We start from the raw sequence: 19,520 nt of genomic DNA, 5'->3' as shown, positions 1-19,520 counted from the left end.
TCAATCAGATATCTTTTCTTCCAAGTATTCTATTCTTCATAGAATTCCTTCTTCATGCATATCTCTTCTTATGTTTATCTCGATCTTCTTTCCTTTAATCAGCTACTGTTCTTATCTGAACGTCCTTCAGCACTTAAGTTCTGATATCCATCTTCTGATGATTATCTCCTGATAATATAAGTACTGATATCCTTAAGTCCTGACTTCCAGTAAGTACTGATCTATCATGTTTAAGTAAGATCTGAAAACTAAACATAAATCATATTAACCATGACATTATCAAATATATCTAACAATCTCCCCCAACTTGTAAATTAGCATAATATACAAGTTTAACAGATATTTGATGATGTCAAAAACATTAAATATAAATGCATGAGAATTAAACTAGATAACTACAACTTACAGTCCTTAAAGCTTTACCAATATTTAACTTCTGATAACAGCTTCAGCCTGTACAAATATCAGAATTTAAGCAGTTGTAGATCTTGACTTGGCTTCATCTTCTGATCTCTCTGATGTCAGGAGTTGTTCTGAGATAGTTCTTCAACAAACATTTCTCAGCATATCTAAGTTCATCAATCATTCTCCTTTTAGCATCTTTAAGCTCTGCATTATCTTCACCAATTTGAAATATTGCAGCCCTGAGATCATTAATCTTTGCTTTTCTTATATCCTGATCCAGTCTGATCAAATAAGCTTTATCAGACTCAAGATTGAATTCCACGGCCCTGTAACCCAGAAAGGTAGTTATAATTTTAGCAGTGTTGGGCTTCATTTCAACTATATCACCCTTGTGATCTCTGTACTTTGGAATATATGTGCTGTCAGACTTAACATAATAAAGCCTTTTCTGTCTCAGAATCTGATCCTTCAAATAGTTTGCAGCACTTCCTGTCAATCTGTCATCCACTTGAAGTAAGAATAGTACATGCTCCAATTCTTCAAAATACTTCAAAGGAATGGCATTTTGCCTTATATGATAAACCCTACCATCTGTCATGAAGTACAACAAGATTTGTTCTTTCAAGTAGGTATGGTAAACCATTTTTACAGATTCCAGTTGATTCAATCTCTCAGGAGTTGCTCCAATACCTGGTTCACTCAAGGAAGTTGGATCATTGGTAGTGTTCTGTATTCTTCTTTCACCAGCACTTCCCAATCCAGTTTTATCTCTTGCTTCCTTTCCAGTAACTACTCTTGCTTCAAAACCACTTACATCAGTCTTCAAAGGTTGAGTTTGTTTTGCTTTAGTGAATCCTGGTAGAAGTGTCTTTGGTCTATCTTCTGATATCAAGTTAACTTGAGCTATATCAGAGGTTACTTGCTTCTTTGGAATATCAGAACTTACTGTCTCTTGACTCTGAATAACTTGAGCCATGTCAGAGGTTGTTTTAAGAACTTTTCTTGAAGTCAGAGCAAGATCATCCTTTTCATCAGTGATTTCTTCATTCTCAGGAGGCACATAAACCTTGATAGGTTCACCAACCTTTTCTTTACCCTTGGATCTTGGATATATCTGTGGTTGTGATTTAGCCAATATTGCTTCAGTATTTGTTCTTTCTTTTATCACAATGCCTTTGAGTTTTGGAAGTGTCTTTTTACCAGAAGCTTCAGATTTAGATGTGACTTTTTCTGATTTAAGTCTGGCTTCTTCTTCCATTAAACAAAGTCCATTCCTGGATTTTCTTGAAGAAATAACTGTCTTGACATTTCTTCATCAAGATCTAAAAGTTCATCAGAACTTATCCTTTTACCAGTAGCAGAACTAATTCTTTTTCCAGTATCAGAACTTGTCCTGTGACTTGTGATTTCAGCTTTTCTTGATGAGAAACCTCTACCTTGACTATGACCTCTACCCATTCCAGGGTTTCCTTGATCATCCTTTTCATCATCCTTCCCTTTCAGTGTCTTGTCAGTCTTGCATTTGGACTTAATTACTTTCTCCCCCTTTTTGGCATCAGCAGGTAGTAGAAGAGAGACAAGCAATTCCACTGAGGCTTGGATTTCAGTAAGTTGAGATTGTTGAGAAGCTTGATTTTTCAGAATATCATAAATCTGAGCTTGTTGTTTCTCTTGAGTCTTCTCAATATAAGCAATCCTGTCAAAGGTAGGTTGGAAGAACTTTTTCTTGTCAATTTTCTGAATTTGGTCCTGTTTGATGAATTCTTCTTGAATCTTGTGTAGCTCTGCATGAGTAGTTGAATGGAGACCTTGTAGAAGTTTAGTACTCAATGCAGTGACTCTAAGCTGGGTTTTGAAATCATCAGAATTTAACATTTCATCAGCTTTTGTCAAGTGCTCAGCCAGATGCTTTGCAGATGGAACACATGAAACTGAGTTCCATTCCTTAGTCCACTCCTGTCCTGCAGGAGTTTCACTCCAAGGCACTGGTGCTTCTCTGGTAACAAACTTCTTAACAAATTCAGATTTAAGAATAGTTTGTTGAGGGGCATGTCCTGAAGGACCTGCTTCATCAGCATCTGCATTTGGAGCAGCATCACCAGTATCTCCAGCATTTGCAGCATCAGAACTTACAGAATCAGTATCTTCTGATAAAACAACAGTGTGAGTAGCAATGGAGGCTTCAGTATCCTCTAATATCTGATCTGGTTCTAATTTTTGATCAACAGCCATATCCTGATGCTCACCTATATTCTGATCATCAGCATCTAGATGCAGAGAAGGTGTAGTAGATAATTCTGGAGTTTGAGCAGCATCAGTAACAGGTGTTGTTGTAGGATTAGTTGCTGTTGGAGCTTCTAAGTAAAGTATCTCAGGCACAACCAAGTTCTGAACATCAATTTCAGCACTTGTGCCTGGATCAACAGAAGACACAGACTTTTGAACAGGAGACACGGATGGTATGTTGGCCTTTTCAGTAACAGCTTCTTGAGTTGGAGTTGATGGAGAAGTAGTGACTGGAGCAGATTCCTTTTCTTGTGAGATCAGAGATTCCTGATCCCCTTCCTTAGCTGCTGCTTCTTCATCATCTGAAACTGGCCTTTTTGCCCTCTGTTTCTTGTATCTCTTTGTAGATATGGATTCCTTGGGAGTTTCAGGAACAGTCATTCTTCTAAGCCTCTTGAGAAGCCTAGATCCCCCAATTTCAGAATCCTTCTGAGAAGTCACTTTCTCAGTTTCTTGGACAACAGGTTCTGATGTAGAAACCTGTTCCTCACTGTCAGATTCATCTCTCAGAACAATCCTCCTTCTCTTCTGAGGTGTTTGAGGAACAGTCTTTGTCCTCTTAGACTTGGAAGATGAAGGCTTCACAATAGGTGCTGAGGATGAGGGTTGAGCTGTCGGTGAAGTGAAGAGATATGATTTGAGATATTACCTGAGTGATGGTTGAGTAGTATGGGTGGTATGTGCTGATGTTTGTTGTGGTGTTTGGGAGGTGGTTGTTGGTTGGACATCAGGATAAACAGATCTATAGGAATCAGGATCAGCATTTACTAAGATCTGTTTTACAGACTGAGGAATCTGTAAAGGTCTAACCACTGGTTTCTTAGTGTCAGCATTTACCATGTCATTAAAGTATCGTTTTGCAACTTTAAAAGGTGGAGTTAAGGTACTGGCTAGTCGAGGTTCATCAGTACAAAAAGTGTATATAAGTTGACAGAATCTAGCAAAGTAAACAACATCCCTATCCTCTGTCATCCTATCCCCAATAAAACCTATTATAGCAGTTGAAAAATCAAAATGAGTTTGGTTTATAATGGCATACCCGATGTGCTGACTCATTATAGGGATGGCATCAAAGTTGAAACACTTGTTCCCAAAAGCTTTAGTGATGCAGTCGAAGAAGAAGCTCCATTCCCTCCTGATATGAGCCTGTTTCAACTGCCCAAGCTTTGCCAAACTCTGTTCATACCCCAAACTGGCCATTAACTCCTGAAGAGCTGATTCCTCTGGAATTGAAAAAGTACATCCTTTTGGGAGATGTAGAGCCTTGCGTATTGTACCAGGAGTGACTGCATATGGAGAATCACCCACTTCGAAAACAATACTAGGAGTACCATTTTGACCACCATTATCAAAGTTTCCAGTCCTCCAAAGTGTCAGAACTTGTTGGCTTGAGAAGACTGAAGGTTGGGTCAATGCATACCCGATTTCACTGTGTGCAAGAAGATCTTGCACAAAATGCAATTCAGACGGAGCTTCGGCATTATCAAGAATTGCAGCATAGTTGTTTGGAACAAATTTAGCTCCATCAATGATTAAATCCTTAGGTGCCATGAAATTAATCGAGATTGATAAGTGCCTTTTAGGTGTTTGATAAAATGTCTATATGAAAAACCAACGTAAGAAGAAGAAAGAGAGTAAGAGCAAATAGAGAGAAAAAATATAAAAGTGAATAAAAGATTAAAAAATCCTCTCTCTGTCTTACTTATACTTTTGAAAAAAAAATGTAACCGTTGGACACCTGTCAGACATGCAGTAATAACGGATAGTTAATGGGCACGAGAAAACAATAATCATTACTTACCCACTTGCAGTTTTTCAAGGAAAAACCGTTCCACTTACCCAGTTATTCCATTAATCAAGGTGACACAGTTTTAATTCAAAATTGAAACTTTTCCCACTTATTTAATTATTTTTCACTGCAACATCAATATTCTGAAAAAAAATTCGAGTAAAAATGACCATAATAAATCAGATGAGCAAGTACTGATAAAGTAAAATCAGAACTTAAGTTAAAACATAATTTATATGGTCATCAGAATATGAATATGTATCAGGATTTATCAATGCATTACAACATATCTCAGAGACAAGATCTTGAAACAAAAACAAATTTTATTAATATATCAAGAGGATACATTCATGAAATTTAAATTACATCAGGACTTTTTACAAGATTGCCCTAAGTTGCTAAACCTAACGTCAACAGCCTTTGTCCTAGCTCAAGAAGCAGGGCAAGGCTGATGATGAAGAAAAACAGGAAGAAGAAAATAAATCATTTCTTCTTCCTACTCTCGACAAACAGAATAGCGAGTCGTATGATTCGCTCTTGCTGGCGGAGAGCTTCCCGCCTTTCCTCCTCCAATCGCTCCAGATGGCGATGGTAGTCCATGTAGAAGAACAGGAGGTGGGTGAGTACCTCCTGGAGAACGGAGTCCCATATCTCATCAGGAATGGCAGTAACGTGCCATTCCTGCTGCCAATCGGCACAGCTTAGTTCCATGTTGAATGTTTCATAGTTCAAAAACATGTTTTAATTGACCATGGTATTTTTGATAGAAAGAGTATGAAGGTGAGTTTGTGATAAAAGATTTGATGGGAAGGCTGATGTGAAGTGGTTGTTTATATAGGCAAGAGAATGCCAGGAGACGCAAAGTTATTGAATGCTGACAGGTAGAATTAATTCTACCTTGTCTCCCCAGACTTGGAAAAAGAAAAAAACAGTCATTGGAAAGGTAAAACATGGTTTAATGCGCACATGTAGCAAGTAAAAATTGACTGTGCATGTACGAGTACCACTATCCCTAAATGTAGTGACTGTTAATCTTCGACTTCAACATATTCAGGTTTAAACTGAGACTGTTTTTAAATTTTATCCACAAATAAGTCAAGTAACGAATCAGACTTTAATATCAGAACTTAGACTTATATCAGAACTTAACGGTCATCAGAACATAATTTCTTAACTCGACTTGATAGGTCACACACACTGTAGAGGGGGTGAATACAGTGTAAAGTACAATCAAATCGAACTTTAATATCTCAAGTAACAGAAAACAAACTTTATTGAAACAATAAACTCTGTTACAGTATGGAACTGTTACCTCTCAGTGATGAACAAATATCACGAGAGCTGCTAGGGTTACAATGAATAATCTTCTCGAATATGATAACACTTATAGTGTAAACCCTATGTCTGTGTTTATATACTACACAGTTACAAGATAATCGCTAATTGATATGGAATATAATTCTGCTTCCTAAAATATATCAGTCAGATATCTTTTCTTCCAAGTATTCTATTCTTCATAGAATTCCTTCTTCATGCATATCTCTTCTTATGTTTATCTCGATCTTCTTTCCTTTAATCAGCTACTGTCCTTATCTGAACGTCCTTCAACACTTAAGTTCTGATATCCATCTTCTGATGATTATCTCCTGATAATATAAGTACTGATATCCTTAAGTCCTGACTTCCAGTAAGTACTGATTTATCCTATTTAAGTAAGATCTGAAAACTAAACATAAATCATATTAACCATGACATTATCAAATATATCTAACAACCTAATATCACATTACAACTAAGGAGAAGAAGATCTAATTTTTACTTGTGATTCTTTGCTTAAGTTGTCATCTTGGATGCTTATTTTCTTTATTATTTGAACCTAATACTCTTGTTAACGTACTTTGTTATATTTATTTAGTTATTCCAGACCTAATTTATCTTAGTTTATTTACCATGCTTTCATCGGAACTCATGAGTTTGGTTATGAATTAATCGTTATCGTGTGGTTCTAATGGATTTACTTACAGATTTCTATAGTTAATTTATTTCGATACCTAAGTGTGTGATGATTGTATGATATCCTAGTATTGGTTGTGCTTATTCGTCTTATGTGCGTCGCGAACATATAAGATAATGTGTTAATTTTTATTGAAGCGACAGTGAATATAGAGGTTTAGAACTTGTCATGCTAGCATAGGTTCATGTATAATTGTTATGCATGATTCTTAGGTAATTTTAACCATCTTACTTGCCATATGTAATCAAGATAGATAACTTGTTCATTAAACCTTTATGTTGTCAAATTCTATAGACATATAGGGTCTCAACATAATTGGTGCCTATGCAGCTTCTATCTCTTTTGTGGATGTCTGGTAGTAGGGTATTCATACAACGAAAGTTGGCGTTTACTAGTTTCGTGTTATCTGATTAGTTGTCATCACCATTGCATGCTAAGTTTAAGAACAATAACTTTGAATGAAGTATATAATGAAGTTAGAATCCCATGTTTATCACATATAGTTAAATCAACCTTTTGATCTCTTAGTTATTTGCATGTTAGTTAATATTTTAGTTAATCAACAACCTAAAGTGTTATTGTCTTAGCATTGAGCGATAGCCATATCATTGTTGCATAAGTGCATAAATTGAAGTTATCATAAACCAGTTTCTGTGGGAATGAATCTGATTGATATCTTTTACTACTTACGAACGCGTATACTTGCGTGTAATTTTAGCGCGTGTTGAAGAGGTTTTTGAAGAGGTTGAGAAAGTTGAAGGAGAAGCTATCATTGCAATGGGAGAACCAGTAGCGAATCCGAAAGCTTTGATGGATTATTCTCAGCCGAAGATCAATGATATTCAGTCTAACATTATCAGACCAGCCATCACGACTAATACTTTTGAAATCAAATCTAGCACGATTCAGATGGTGCAGAACTCAGTCCAGTTTGGGGGTTCTCCGACGGAAGATCCCAACATGCACATCATAGATTTCATCGAGATTTGTGACACGTTTAAATTCAACAATATTTTTGAAGATGCTATAAATCTGAGGCTTTTCCCATTCTCTCTGAGGGATAAAGCTAAGTGTTGGTTGCATTCTTTACCACCAGGCTCTATTACTACCTGGGAATATTTTACTCATATGTTTCGTACTAAATTCTTCCCTATGGCAAAGACAACTGCAATCAGGAATGCTCCTACTCAAATTGCACAACAATCGGGAGAGTCTTTGTGTGAAACTTGGGAGTGCTATAAGGAGATGCTTAGGAAGTGTCCTCATCATGGGATGCCGGACTGGATGATTATCAACTGCTTTTATAATGGTTTGGGAGCACAGTCTAGACCCATGCTTGATGCAACATCAGGTGGAGCCTTATGGGCTAAAAGCTACGATGAAGCTTATGAGTTGATTGAACTGATGGTTGCTAATGAATACCAGAACCCAACTCAGAGACTAACTCAAGGCAAGGTAGCAGGAATTCTGGAGGTAGATACAACTACTGCTATAGCTGCTCAACTTAAGGCTTTGACAATGAAGGTGGACTTTGGCTAATTATGGAGTTAATCAGATCACAAGTGTCTGTGAGCTTTGTGTTGGTGCGAATGAGACAGAGCAATGTGCTATATCTAGTGAATCAGCTCAGTTCGTGAGCAACTTTCAGAGGTTAAAATAACCAGTTCCAGCCACTTATCATCCCAACAACCGTAATCATCCTAACTTTAGCTGGAGCAACAATTAGAATGCGGTGCAACAACCTTATCGGCAGTATGCAGCAAAGCAATTTAACCCTCCCGGTTTTTAACAACCGCAATATGTACCAAAACAATAACTCCAACTTCAACAACTAACGCACGGAAGTATAAGTCAATCTAATGAAAAATATGAACTGGAGGAGTTGAGGCTCATTTGCAAGAGCCAAGCGGTTCCTATCAAGACTCCGGAGAATCAAATTGGGTAGATTACCAATGCCTTGCTGAATCGACAACCTGGTACACTCCCTAGTGACACAGAAGTTCCAGGCAAGAGGGAGGCTAAGGAGCAGGTTAAGGCAATTACATTAAGGTATGGGAAGGTTGTAAGACCCGATAAATCTCAAGTTTCAGAAGATGAAGTTGTGGCTGAAGAAGATGTGTAGAAGGAAGCAGAAGTGGAACCAAGGAAGAAAATTGTGGAACACACTCCTCTTGAGGGTAATACAGGGGAGAAACAGGTCTATCCTCCACCTTATTTTCCTAAGAGGTTGCAGAAGCAAAAGTTGGATAAGCAATTTGCTAAGTTTCTGGAGGTATTCAAGAAACTTCATATCAACATACCTTTACCTGAAGCTATTGAACATATGCCTAGCTATGCGAAGTTTATGAAAGGTATTCTCTCTCGAAAAGTGAAGCTCGATAACTTAGAGACCGTTGCTCTCTTACGGAGGAATACAGTGATGTGCTGCAACAAAAGTTGCCTCCGAAGCTTAAAGATCCTGGAAGCTTCATTATTCCTTGCACCATCGGAAACTTGTCGTTCGACAAGTGTTTGTGTGATTTGGGAGCTAGCATCAATCTAATGCCTTTGTCTATCTTCAAGAAGTTGGGGTTACCTGATCCAAAGCCTACATATATGTCCTTGCAGTTGGTCGATCGTTCTATTACATATCCACGAGGAATTGTGGAGGATGTCTTGGTCAAGGTGGATAAACTCATCTTTCATGCTGACTTTGTAATTCTTGATTTCGAGGAGGATAAAAAGATTCCCATAATCTTGGGAAGACCATTCTTGGCTACTGGTCGAACCTTGATTGATGTACAGAAGGGTGAGCTCACTATGCGAGTACTGGATCATGATGTGACCTTTAATGTTTTCAACTGATAAAGAGGAGTGCTTAAAAGTGGAATTGGTCGATTTTGTGCTTATTTCAGAACTTGATCAAATGCTAAGGTCTGATGCCTTAGAGAAAGCCTTAATAAGGAATTCAGATTGTGAAGGTGATGAAGGTGATGAATGAGCAGTTGCAGTATTTGAACACTTCTCCTTGAGAGCGAAGGCTGGATATGCCTTTTGAATCTCTTGGATTAGAAGAGCTGAAAAATTCTCCAAAGCGTCTCAAGCCATCTATTGAGGAAGCTCCTACACTCGAGCTTAAACCTTTTCCTGAACACTTGAGGTATGCATTTTTAGGTGATACATGTACTTTACCTGTTAATATTGCATCTGACCTTTCAGGTATTGATGAGGAAAAACTCTTGAGAATTATGAGAGAGTTCAAGTTAGCAATTGGATGGACTATAACAGATATTAAGGGAATCAACCCTTCTTATTGCATGCATAAAATTCTGCTAGAGGTAGGAAGCAAACCGACTATTGAGAAACATAGAAGGATAAATCCAATCATAAAGGAGGTTGTGAAGAAGGAAATTCTTAAGTGGCTAGATACAGGGATCATCTATCCTATTTTGACAGTTCTTGGGTAAGCCCAGTTCAGTGTATGCCAAAGAAATGAGGCATCACTGTGGTTGCTAATGAAAAGAATGAGCTCATCCCGACTCGAACAGTCACGGGGTGGAAAGTTTGCATGGATTACAGGAAGCTGAACAAGGCCACGAGGAAAGATCACTTCCCTCTTCCTTTTATTGATCTAATGCTTGACAAGTTGGCTGGGCACGAGTACTACTAATCAAATTTGCATTGCTCCAGAAGATCAGGAAAAGACTACCTACACGTGTCCGTTTGGTACTTTTGCCTTCAGAAGAGTTTCTTTTGGGTTATGTGGTGCACCTGCCACATTTCAGAAATGCATGATGGCCATTTTCTCGGACAAGATTGGTCAGAATGTGGAGGTATTCATGGATGATTTTTCTGTGTTTGGGGATTCTTTCGACGAGTGCTTGCAAAATCTTGGCGCAGTTCTTAAAAGGTGTGTTGAGACCAATCTGGTTCTCAACTGGGAGAAATGTCACTTTATAGTGCAACATGGCATCATTCTTGGGCACAAGGTATCTAGTAAAGGTCTTGAGGTGGACAAAGCCAAGGTGGGGGTCATTGAAAACCTTCCTCCACCAATTTATGTTAAGGGAATCTGCAGTTTTCTTGGTCATGCGAGATTCTATCGGCGGTTCATCAAGGATTTCTCTAAAATCTCTAAACCATTATGCAATCTATTAGAGAAAGATGTCCCTTTCAAGTTTGATGATGTTAGGAATATATGTATTAGTTTGATGATAAGTTAAATAAAACACTTAAGTAGAAATCTAGTGTTTGTAGCCTCAACGGATAAGACCATCTTGGCTATCCATTGATGGAGTAGCTTTACTTAGAAATAAGTTTAGTATTGTAGCACATTTCAGTCTCTGTATTTAAGTTATAATTCTTAGAAGTTGTGGGAAATAATAAGTCATGTTGACTACTAGTGGATATGCAAATAGGAGGGCTAATTGTAAATATTTCATGCCTTGTAATTTTGTGTAAATGAAGTAGTATCAACTGATAGATTAAAGGCCTTCAACGGATGAGAAACAAAGCTTCAACGGATGTCTCTAAAGCTTCAACGGATAACATCCATCAACGGATGAATGCATCAACGGATAAAACTTCAACTGTTAAAGCATCAACGGATGTCACTAAAGCATTAACGGATAAAGCCATCAACGGATGAAAGCTTCAACGGATGCTTAGTTCCATAGTAGTTGATAGTGACAATTCATAAGCTGACAGAGGCACATGGGTTGACAGAGACAATTGGAATGTGGTAGCCTCTTGGAGGAATCAAGAAAAAGCAGCATTTCCATTCTGGTGCAAACAAGGAAGTATTCAAAGATTCACATATTATCTTAGATTGCATTAGATAGAGAAATGAAGAAGAAACATGTGAAGAACTATTTTTATAATTGTATTTTATCTTTGTCTTCACTTGTAAACTTGGTGATATATAAACCAAGTTGTAGCTAGTAATTAGATGTGAATTTTCCAGAGCTGTTTAGAAAAAACATAGAGAGAAAATTATCTAGTTTGTACTAGGAAGTAGCTGTGATCAATTCTTTGTATCACAGATTTTCTGAAATACACATCTCTGGTGGAACAACAAATCCACCAGAAAAGTTTTTAAAGCCTTTGTGTTCTTTATATTTGTGTCTTGGATATACATCTGTCTGCACCTGCTCAAAGCAATTCACACACATCTGTTCATCATACACTTAGCTTTTGAAACTGCTCAAAACTTGAAAAAGTTTTGAGATTTACATTCAACCCCCTTTCTGTAAATCTCATTGTTAGTTCCTTGGGAATAACAATTGGTATCAGAGCAAGCTCTTGACATACAAAGAGTTTAAAGATCTATTCTACTATCATCATGAGTAAGAAGGATATTGGAGTGAAGATTCCAATCTTGGAAAGAGATAATTATCATCACTGGAAAGTGAAGATGCATCTACATCTTCTCTCTCAAGATGAAAGCTACATCAACTGCATTGAGAATGGTCCTCACATCCCTCACAAGGTGGCCACAGCTGCCACTGCCACAGTTGCTGTTGGACAGTCAATTCCCAAGCCAAAAGCAGAATGGACTGATGAAGATATTGAAGAGGTTCACAAGGACAAGAAGGCCATGAACATTCTTGTTTAATGGCCTAGACAAAGATATGTTTGATAATGTCATTAACAGCCAAACTGCTAAGGAAATTTGGGATACTGTGCAACTTATCTGTGAAGGTACTGAACAAGTTAGAGAAAACAAAATGCAGCTTCTCATTCAACAATATGAATATTTTCATTCTGAAGAAGGAGAATCATTGAATGATACGTTCAATAGATTTCAGAAACTGTTGAATGGATTGAAACTGTATGGCAGAGTGTACCAAGTCAAGGATTTCAACTTAAAATTTCTGAGGTCTCTACCAAAGGAATGGTAGCCTATGACTGTTTCACTAAGGAATTCTCAAGATTATAAGAACTTCATACTTGAAAGATTATATGGAATTTTGAAGACCTATGAACTTGAGATGGAGCAAGATGAGCTGTTGGAGAAGGGAAAGAGAAAAGGTGGATCAGTTGCACTTGTAACTGAAAATGAGAGAACTGAAGCCATGAATGAAGAAAAGACAATGCCAAGTCTCAAAATTGGCACAAGCAAATCAGAATCAAGCAAGGGAAATGAGCAAGCAGCTGAGGTTGAAGACAATTCCAGTCAAGTTGACTCTGATGATATTGATGAAAATCTGGCTTTTCTGTCCAGAAGGTTTACAAAAATGAAATTCAAGAAAAACACTAGAGCCACTAAGCCAAACAAGAACATGGTGGACAAATCTAAGTTCAAGTGTTATAACTGTGGCACAAGTGGACACTTTGCAAGTGAATGCAAAAAGCCAACTTTTAAAAAGAAGAAATTTGAGCAAGTAGATTACAAAAAGAAATATTTCGAATTGCTCAAACAAAAGGAAATGGCTTTTCTGACTCAAGAAAATGACTGGGCAGCTAATGGAGCCAATGAAGATGATGATATGGAGTATGTCAACTTAGCCCTGATGGCTAATTCTGATGAAAATGAAACTAGTTCATCAAGCAACCAGGTAATCCCTACTGACCTCTCTCAGCTTTCTAAAAATGAATGCAATGAAGCTATAAATGATATGTCCAATGAACTATATCATTTACATGTTTCCCTTAAATCACTGGCTAAAGAGAACACACAAATTAAAGAGAATAATTTGTTTTTAAGTGATACGAATGCTGTGTTAGAGGGTAAGGTAATTGAGCTTGAAAAGATTAATGCTTATCTGTTGAGAGTGAGCTAGAAGAGTCTGTTAAGAAAGTAGAAGTTCTTTCTAGATAACTAGAATGTGAGCAAGAGGTAATCAAGGACTGGAAAACATCTAGGGATGTTAGTGCTCAAATTATCAAGGTTCAAGGAATTGAATCACTCTGTGAGAATGCCCGGAAGAAAAACAAAAAGGAAATAGAATTAATTGATGGACTGTTAACGGATGTGGAATCAACGGATGATGAAAGTCATCCGTTGAAGGAAGAAAAGGAGCATCCGTTGAAGGCTCATCAATTGAAATAGGAAAATGATTCTAAAAGGAATAATTTGAAAAATCTCAGTAAGAAGTTTGGTTCAACTTCCAAGAACTTTGTCAAAGAAGAAGCTAGCACATCCAAAGATGCCAGTAAGGTGAATATATGACACATGACTTTAGATCAGTTGAAAAATAGGCTTAAGTTGGTTGAGGATAAAAAGGAAACTAAAAGAAAATCTAATAGAAATGGGAAGGTAGGGATTAACAAATACAACAACTACACACCTGATAAGTATGCTCCTAGAAAAAGTTGTGTGCATTGTAGTAGTGTTAATCATCTATCTGCTAACTGCAAATCTGTTAAGAATGCTCCCATGCCTAACATGTCTATGTCACCACTTCATGCTATGCCTGTTATGTCTCAACAGAATCCACATGCACATTTTGCAAACATGCCATATGTTAATAATCCTTATTTTGCTGCATTTAGTATGCCTCAAATGCCATACAACATGCCTATATGGAATAATATGTTTGCACAATCTATGCCTTATCAAATTCAATCAAATGTGTTAAATGATTCTGTGACTAACCCTACACTTCAACCAACTACATCTGAGATTAAGGTTGACTCAAAGTTACCTAAGTCAAAAGGTGCAGGAAGTGTGAAGTCTAGGAAAAAGACTAACAAGGCTGGACCCAAGGAAACTTGGGTACCAAAATCAACTTGATTTGATTTTGTTGTGTGCAGGGAAAAAGAAGGAATCTATGGTACTTGGACAGTGGTTGTTCAAGGCACATGACAGGAGATTTCACCCTGCTCACAGAGTTCAAGGAGAGAGCTGGCCCTAGCATAACCTTTGGAGATGACAGCAAAGGGTTCACTATGGGATATGGCTTGATTTCAAAGGAAAATGTCATCATTGATGTAGTTGCATTAGTTGATGGTCTCAAACATAATCTATTGAGCATCAGTTAACTATGTGACAGAGGGGATACTGTTTCCTTCAATTCTGAAGCCTGTGTTGTCACCAGTAAAAAGGACAACAAAGTGGTTCTAACTGGAGTTCAAAAAGAGAATGTGTACTTGGCTGACTTCAACTCTACAAATGCAGAATCAATCACTTGTCTTTTCTGCAAAGCAAGTCAAGATGAAAGTTGGATATGGCACAAGAAGCTGTCCCATTTGAATTTCAAGACAATGAATGATCTAGTCAAAAAGGACTTAGTTAGAGGAATGCCTCTAGTGGAATTCTCAAGGGATGGACTGTGTAATGCTTGTCAGAAAGAAAAGCAAAAGAGAGCATCATTCAGTAAGAAGTTTGAATCAGCAATTGATGAACCATTACAACTGCTACACATGGATCTTTTTGGACCAGTCAATGTATTGTCAATTTCAAGGAAAAGATATTGCCTAGTGATTGTAGATGATTTCTCAAAGTTTTCATGAACCTATTTTCCTGGATCAAAGGATAGAGCTAGTGAAATCATTATCAATCATATCAAGCAAGTCAACAACCATCCAGATTTCAAAGTAAGGAATATCAGGAGTGACAATGGAACTGAGTTCAGGAATTCTACCATGAGGTTATTCTGTGAAGAAAATGGGATCATCCATGAGTTCTCAGCTCCAAGGACTCCACAACAGAATGGTGTGGTGGAAAGGAAGAACAGATCACTAATTGAAGCTGCAAGAATAATGCTTGAAGAGTCAAAACTCCCAACATATTTTTGGGCTGAGGCTGTTAACTGTGCATGTTACACTCAGAATATTTCTCTAATCAATCAGGCAAAAGGCATGACTCCCTATCAATTGTTCATGAGAAGAAAACCAACCTTAAACTTGCTTCTTGTCTTTGGTTGCAAATGCTACATTCTAAGGAACCAACCTGATCACAAAGGCAAGTTTGATGCAAAGGCTGATGAAGGGATATTTGTTGATTATTCTGCTGGAAAATCATATAGGGTCTACAATCTAAGAACCAACATTGTTATGGAATCTGTGCATGTTGTGTTTGATGATAAAAAGATTGATGGACTAACAGATGAGGGACATCATGAAGGACTCAAATTTGACAACATTGAGATATATTGTGATGATAGTGAAGATGAGAATGATGGAGAAGACACTTCAAAAAGGATTCAAAATCTGCCTTTGAATAATGCACAAAATGCTACATCAGTTGAAAGTCATAATTCAGCATCCATTGACAGAAGTAATGCAGCATCCGTTGAAAGACAAAGTGCATCATCCGTTGAAGTACATAATGGAGCATCCATTGATCATAGTTCATCAACGGATAATCAATTTACATCATCAGTTGATAGAACTCCCAGTTCCTTACAAAGGACCAACAACACAGGGGTAGTTTTAACCAATCAACACTCTATCTCACATCATGACAATACTGAGGCAACCTCATCTAGAGCTAATCTACCATCTCAAAGGAAATGGACCAAGAATCATCCTTTTGAACTAATCATTGGTGATGCAACATCTAAGGTGCAAACTAGAAGGGCTACTCAAGATGAATGTCTATACAGTAGTTTTCTATCACAGGAGGAACCTAAGAGAGTGGAAGAAGCTCTATTGGATCCATATTGGATTTTAGCAATGCAAGAGGAGCTAAACCAATTTGAGAGGAACAAAGTATGGAAGCTGGTATCCAAGCCAAAGAACAAAAGTTCTATTGACACAAAATGGGTATTCAGAAACAAGATGGATGAAAATGGCATTGTCATAAGGAATAAAGCTAGATTGGTTGCCAAGGGCTACTCTCAACAAGAGGGAATAGATTTTGATGAGACATTTGCTCCTGTTGCAAGACTTGAAGCCATCAGAATTTTTCTAGCCTATGCAGCCCATGCCAATTTTAAAGTCTATCAAATGGATGTCAAGAGTGCAATTCTGAATGGAGAATTGGAGGAAGAAGTTTATGTGAGCCAACCTCCAGGGTTTGAAGATCCAAATTTTCCAGACCATGTATATTATCTGTTGAAAGCACTCTATGGACTAAAGCAAGCACCTAGAGCCTGGTATGAGACTTTGTCAAAATTTCTCCTAGATAATTACTTCACAAGAGGTACAGTTGACAAAACTCTTTTCTTTAGAAATGTTAATGGCTCTACAATACTTGTTCAAATTTATGTAGATAATATTATATTTGGCTCTACAGATGATAAACTTTGTAAAAAGTTTGCTAAGTTAATGCAAAGTAAATATGAAATGAGCATGATGGGAGAGCTAACTTATTTTCTTAGTTTACAAGTTAAACAAGTTAGTGGTGGAATTTTCATTAGTCAAACTAAATATATTTTTGTTCTTTTAAATAAGTCTGACTTAATGGAATGTTCATCTGCAAAAACTCCCATGGCCACTGCCACTAAGCTTGAATTAAACAAGGCTGAAAAGTCTGTGGACATTACAAGCTATAGAGGCATGGTTGGTTCACTTCTATATTTAACTGCCAGTAGACCTGATATAATGTTTTTTACATGTCTTTGTGCTAGATTTCAAGCTGATCCTAGAGAATCTCACTTAGTTGTTATTAAAAGAATTTTCAGATATCTCAAAGGGACTCTAAATCTAGGAATTTGGTACCCTAGAGAGTCTGGTTTTGATCTAATTGGCTACTCAGATGCAGATTATGCAGGTTGCAAAATAGACAGGAAAAGTACAACTGGCACCTGTCAATTTCTAGGGAATAAACTTGTGTCATGGTTCAGTAAGAAGCAAAATTCTGTTTCTACATCAACAGCTGAGGCTGAGTACATTGCTGCTGGTAGTTGCTGTGCACAGATATTATGGATGAGGAATCAACTATTTGACTATAGGCTAAATGTTGACAAAATTCCAATATTTTGTGACAACACAAGTGCCATTGCCATTACTGAAAATCCAGTGCAGCATTCAAGAATCAATCACATTGACATCAAGTACCACTTCATAAGGGAACATGTGATGAATGGTACAGTGGAACTTTATTTTGTTCCAAGTGAAAAACAAATTGCAGACATATTTATCAAGCCACTTGATGAATCAACATTCACAAGATTGGTAAGTGAGCTTGGTATGCTCAATTATTCCTAAATTCATGTTCTAATTGTAATTTGCCTTGTAGCCTGAAATGAATTTGTTGCAAGAACAAAGTTGGCTTTAAGTAAAGTTTATTCTATCAATGGATATTCCCTATCCGTTGAAAGCCAAAATTGTTCCATCAACGGATGTTCATTATCCGTTGAAAGACAAATATATTTCTGGTAATTTTATCCTTCAATGGATAAAACCGTGTTAATCTTCAATGGATAACTATTTACCTCATCCGTTGAAGTGTCACATCAGTCATTTTGAGTGAGTCACAGCCGTTGATTCTATTTACTTAACCGTTGATACATATATATACGCAGTTGTATGTATTTGTATTAAAGGCAGTTTTTAGAATACATACAGTTTTTCTTTTATTCTCAAACGGCTGTAATTCACTTAAAAATATTGTTTAATCATTCTCTTTATGTTTTAATTTGAGAAAGTATAAAAGCCCCTTTGAATTCTTATTTTCACTTTACGCTTTCTTGCAATTTTCAAAAGCTTTTACTCTCTTTCTCTCCCAAAACTCTCAACCTTTCTCTGCAACTTCTACTCACAACAATGGCACCAGTAGTAAAGATAATGTCCCAATCTGGGTTTGTCTATGAGAAAAACAATTTCATAGCTTTGGTGGAAAAGAATGAAGTCCACTCAGATTATCACAAGATGATGGACTTCATCAAAAATTGCAAACTGAGCTATGCAATGCTGGAAGCCCCAATGATTTACTGTGAGGTAGTTGAGGAAACGTGGACAACTGCAGAGTTCAACCCCACTGATATGACCATCTCTCTCTCTCTCAAAGGTAAGGATTACTGTATTAACTGTGATGACATACAGTCCTGTTTTAAATTACCTGAAAATAATGCCATGACACCACACACTGATAATGATGTATCTAGCATGTTAGATTCCATAGGCTATTCCCTTGACTCTACTAGTTTAGGCAGTATTAAGAGAAAAGGCCTTAGGAAAGAATGGAGTTTTCTTAGTGATGCCTTTATCAAGGTTTTCTCTGGGAAAATTAGTAATTTTGATGCAATAACTTCATCTCTTTTTAATATGCTCTATATGCTGGTTTCTGATAGGTACTTTAATTTTAGCAATTATGTTATGCTAGAATTGGGTACTAAGTTAGGTAACAAGGCTAATAGACCTCATAACATCTACTATGCTAGATTATTTATGTTATTGGCTAACCATGTTGCTGAAGGTTTGGTCATAACTAATGAGAGTAATAAACTCAAATGTTGGGCACAAGAAAAGAGATTCCTTACAGACCTTTTAAGGATTAACCTCAACAGTAAGGTGCCATTGGTATACTTACCAATCATGGATGCACCTCAGGTAAGTGAGGTAAATACTTCTTCAACTCCTACTACTTCCAACCCCATCATTTCTTTGCCTTCAAGTGTGGCCATGGAAATTGTTGTTAATGTCCCAACAGGTTCCTACCAAGGCCACCAAACCTAAAGTTTCAAAACCCAAGTCAAAGAAAGCCACCTCTGTTGTCTCTCAAAAGACAACAGTTGTAACACCTACCATGAACCTTGAGGGGAGTGTACAGGGTGTTAGTGGTGAGGGGAGGGGTGAACATCAAGAAAACCCCCAGAATAAGGTAGGAGAGGTGAGTGGTACCCAAGCTAGCCAAGCCACAGTTTCTCAAAAGACTGTGGTGGTTGAAAAGGATTCAAACTCATCCCTAGTTGCATCCTCCCAAAAGGGTGTAGCTATTGAAAATAGTCCCCAACCAGGGACACAGAACAAAAGAGGGAGGGACACTGAAGCCACACACTCACCTGTAAAAGCCTTCACAAGAAGAAAGAGGGTCAAAACCCTAGTTTCCACACAGGGTACACACTGCACAGATACAACCACCTATATCTATGTCTTCTCAAATTCAGCTTGATGTAACTCTAACAAATGTGGAGTCACAACCCCATTCTCTCAAAATTG

At 37.4% G+C, this 19,520-nt stretch overlaps 1 non-coding gene across 1 annotated transcript; it reads right to left on the bottom strand.

Annotated features, from left to right (window-relative positions):
• Positions 1–7,661: 7,661 nt before the first annotated feature.
• On the bottom strand, positions 7,662–7,768 carry LOC141669657 (small nucleolar RNA R71). Its single transcript, XR_012553925.1, has one exon. It is a non-coding gene; the product is annotated as a small nucleolar RNA R71 (small nucleolar RNA).
• Between the last annotated feature and the right edge of the window lie 11,752 nt (positions 7,769–19,520).

Source organism: Apium graveolens, chromosome 6, assembly GCF_009905375.1.
Source record: "Apium graveolens cultivar Ventura chromosome 6, ASM990537v1, whole genome shotgun sequence".
NCBI lineage: Eukaryota > Viridiplantae > Streptophyta > Magnoliopsida > Apiales > Apiaceae > Apium > Apium graveolens.
Note: the sequence above shows the minus strand (reverse complement) of the source record. Positions and strands in the feature narration are given on the sequence as shown.